We start from the raw sequence: 4485 nt of genomic DNA, 5'->3' as shown, positions 1-4485 counted from the left end.
ACACGAGAGCTGTTGTTTAAGTGTAACCATGATTTTTTTTTTTTTTTTGTCCTTTCAGCCTTAATATCGAGATGTTGAGATGTTAAAGGGGTCATCGGATGCAACATGCACTTTTACAGGCAGTTTGAACTGAAATGTGTGTTGGCAGTATGTGTACACAACCACCCTATAATGATAAAGATCCACTCAGTGTTTTTTTTAATCTCGTTAAATCATTTCCCCTTTCTCAAATCGAGCCGATCTCAGATGCCGGTCTGTGTGACGTCACACAGACAGGCCCCTCCCACAATAGTTTGATTGACAGTAGCATTTCAGCACAGACTGGACTGGCGTCTTACCTTAGACCCGCCCTGAGTGAGCTGTCATCAGTCCTCCATTGTTTCACCGCCGGAGCAGACGTAGACAAGAATGACTCCTAATCGATTGAGGTGTTTTGTTGTTGGATGTAATAATGAACATAGCAGTCATCATTTACTCCCGACATCTGAGCCGCTAAAGACACAGTGGATTACATTTGTTTCTGAAGGGAATACGCCCCCCGATCTACATACAGTAAATGCGTTTATGTTCGCGCCGAATCATTCGTGATCCAGCTTCACCTCCAGAAGAAGCAAGTATAAGGGTTTTTATGAATCTTTGCAAATCGCCTTTCCTAGTAATGTGCTAGTTAGCGAGTTTTGTGATGAATGCGGCTAAAGTTTACGTCTCTCAGAGAGCGGCTTCGAAAGAGAGGGGCGGGGCAAGCAGAACTCATTTGCATTTAAAGCAGAATGCAATAAAACAGCGTGCTGTAGACAGCTGTTTTTGACGGGGTAAAAAATATTTGGACGGGGACCAAATATTGTCCTATCCTAACAAACCATACATCAATGGAAAGATTATTTATTCAGATGATGTATAAATCGGTTTCAAAAAATTGACCCTTATGACTGGTTTTGTGGTCCAGGGTCACAAATGAGAATAGTGCAAGTGAAAACCTGTCAAATTTGAATGTTCAAAATGGCCTGAGCTGTAGCGATGTTACGCTCGACGCTGAAGCTTGCATTAGAAAAACAAACAGCAAAAACACTGAAGCTGAGCATAATACGTTTTTGCCTAAAGCATGTGATCTATGACATCCAAAGCTATATTCAGCTGAGAACCACATGACTGCTCAGCTGCAGAACCAGATGTGAAATAAGCAGCTGTAGTGAGACAAAGCCATGTGGCAGAGTAGGTGCTACTGATTCTTTTGACCGCCATATGGCCACAACGCAGACAGTGCTGTAAAAGCTTTGAGTAATGACACCTTTTGTGATACAGTTGAGAGGAAAGCCTTCTGTGCTTCACAAAGCTTCATTTCTGCATCACCCCTGTGCTGCACTATTGAGACTGCGCCACTATTTACAATGTGACCATTTAGTCAGTCTAGAGCCCTGATATGCTGTTTTTGGTAACAGGGTGTGGATGTTTTCCTCTTACCATATTCATACACTTTGCCATGTTTGTTGAGAGTCGTCAGATTAAGACACTTCAGCTTCTTGTTCTTATGCCAGATCTAGACAGACAGACAGAGAGAGAGAAAGCGCAAACTGCTAAAAAGAGAAATCACTGAAAAGTTTCTTCCTTGCAGATCCTGTAGAGCAGTGCTGCTCAAACCTGTCCTGGAGAAGACCCACCAGTTCTTCCTCATCTAACATACCTGATTCAACTCACCAGCTCATTAGAGATTAAAAGACTTGAATTGCATGTGACTGATGAGGGAAACATGTCAAATGTGCAGTGGTTGGGAGTCCCCAGGACAGGTTTGAGAAGCACCGCTGTAAAGCAGGGGTGTCTAGTCCTGCTCCTGGAGGGCCAGCGTCCAACCTGCCTCTACAGACTCTCCTAGAAGTTTCTAGTTGGTAATCCTGAAGACCTTGAACTTTTAGGACAGTGGCCCTCCAGGAGCAGGACTGGACACCCCTTATGTAGAGTCTCATGTAGATGAGGAGCACTTGTGATCAGATTGTTAATCTGAGTTCCAACACAGATCATTCAATAAGATTAAATTCCAAGCGTTTTATGAGCCACTCGAGGTCCTTTAGGCTACATCTACACTAATTCCAATACATTTTAAAACACATCTTGTTCTCTAAATTGTAGCTTTTTATCCACACTAAGACTGTGTGTTTGTTCTGTGAAAACTGAGCATTTTGAAAACTCTCTCTCAAGCCATGTTGCCATGTCTGCGGATTTCCCGCGGAATCTGGCTACTTTAACACTGTTGCCGCGGGTTGTTTTTCTTGGCAGCGGGTTTAAACGACCCCAATAACGTGATATTTATCCCCTAAAATGCAAATTTTACCAGTGGAACTCTGCCAAAAAAACATGTATTTTACCCCCCGGAGCACAATTTTTACCGGGGACCCCCCTCGAAACTCGATTGGGCTAGTTTTGAGTAGCAATTGGGTGGGTTTTGTTGTGATAACCTGGCAACCCTGCTCTCAAGTGGATACATTTGAAAACGTGTTGTAGCATGGAACGTGAAAACGCAGGTTTTTGTTTAATTATGTGAAGCATTTTGTGCCGACAGATATCTATGGTTATATACCAGCATGTGCGTGTTATGTGCTGTTCACTTTCACAGTGTTGCTCTAGATGTTACTTTGTACAATCTTCATATTACACTCATGCAAAGATGACAGAAAATGTACTCTGTCCTGTGGCAAAACATGAGGGCAATTACAAATTATACTATACAAGCAATAGCGATTGAGCAACCAGGACGCACCAGTAGGTGGGCAGATATTTTGCTAAATGCTAAACGATTGTGCCAGAAGAATAGTTTGAGAACTTTATTACGTCTGGTCTCTCTGTATCATTATTGTAAACACCCTCAGAGACTTAAGTTTGTCACTGGTAAATTAACATGAAAAGTCACAGCAAAGAATCCGAGCACTTGTGTACAGGAGGGACATGGAGCTTTTCTGCACACTAGGCATGGGAACTAGTGAACACTCGATTATACCACTGGGCATCCACTGTTAAAATTTGGGGCTGTATGTATAAAGCAGTTCAGAAAAAAAATGTAGTTTTAATGTGTCACAATGTTAAGAATGACATCATTTGACTCTTATTCCTAGACGTAAGAATGAGTGTGATTGATAAAGTGTTGACTTGACCTCTACTCCTTAATTCGAGGAGAGGAATCCTAATCTATTTAAGAGTTGCAGGACAGTGTGCATAGAGAGTCACACACTATTCACAACAGAAGAATGTGTTGGAATAATGACGCTGGAATTTGGACTGATGCACATAACCTGCATTTTACTGATACAGCCTAAATATATCTGTAGACAGAGCTGGGTAGATTACTTACAAAGTGTAATCTGTTACCGATTCCAAATTACATGACAAAAATTGTAGTTAGTAACGTAATCCATTACATTACACATTTGAGGTAATATAATCAGACTACTTTTGACCTATCTCGTTTTCCAAATAGGATAACCTTGTACCATATTGATATAAAAATACAAAGAGTAAGAAAACGCATTCCATTTGTTGTTATCAACAACATGAAGTGCATTAAACATTATATTACATCAAGGTTTCCCAAACTGGGTTTGTGAAGGAAATGAAGGGGGTTTATGAGTTTAATGAAAGGCTAATAATTAATTAAATAATACAAATGTTAAATTAAAACAAATAATTTTAAAATGAATGAAAAGAAAACGCTTACTGAAAAAATGAAATATTTTATTTGTTTACCTGCATGTCATGTGACCATAACCAATGTCAGCGAACCGGGAACATGCAATTGTGATGCTTCATTATTAAAATACTTTAAAATCTCAGGGGTCCTTCAAATAAAAATATATTAGGTGAAAGAGGATTAGATTAGGGATGCACGATATTGGATTTTTGCCGATATCCGATATGCCGATATTTTTCAACTCATTTTGGCCGATAGCGATACTGAAATATTTCCTTTTGTTTGGAAAAAACACCAAGTCTCTCCTGTGCAGAATTTATAAGCAAAATATTTTTAATTTTGGTTCGTTTTTAACAAGAACTTATTTGTTAGAATTAAATAAACAATAATGAAGGTTTTTTGACAGTACATTGAAGCTTTGAAAATAACTATAAATAAACTATATATCAATCGCTGCATTTTTTTCCCAGAAAGATGCAGTGTTAACCCTAACATTTTATTTTAAGATTGAACATTTGTAGATGGAAAGCAAAAGAGTTGTACAAATTCTGAAAATCTTTTAGAGCTTATGATTTATGTGCCCTCTAGAACCTTGCGTTCTGCAAATGAACGGCATATTATTGTGCCATCTCAAAGAGGCACAAAATCACTTTCACAGACTTTTTCATTAACTGTTCCCTCCTCGTGGAATGACCTGCCCAAATCAATCCGAGCAGCTGAGTCCTTAAACATCTTCACGAAACGACTAAAAACACATCTGTTCCACCTTTATTTGACCCTCTAACTCTAACACTTTCTATTCTATTTTA

General features: G+C 39.4%; 1 pseudogene; it reads right to left on the bottom strand.

Moving 5' to 3' along the window:
• Window positions 1-4485, bottom strand: part of LOC107697994 (acylamino-acid-releasing enzyme-like) — a 29113-nt pseudogene that overhangs the window by 20716 nt on the left and 3912 nt on the right.

Source organism: Sinocyclocheilus anshuiensis, unplaced genomic scaffold (genome assembly GCF_001515605.1).
Source record: "Sinocyclocheilus anshuiensis isolate Anshui unplaced genomic scaffold, SAMN03320099.WGS_v1.1 scaffold1950, whole genome shotgun sequence".
Classification (NCBI taxonomy): Eukaryota; Metazoa; Chordata; class Actinopteri; order Cypriniformes; family Cyprinidae; genus Sinocyclocheilus; species Sinocyclocheilus anshuiensis.
Note: the sequence above shows the minus strand (reverse complement) of the source record. Positions and strands in the feature narration are given on the sequence as shown.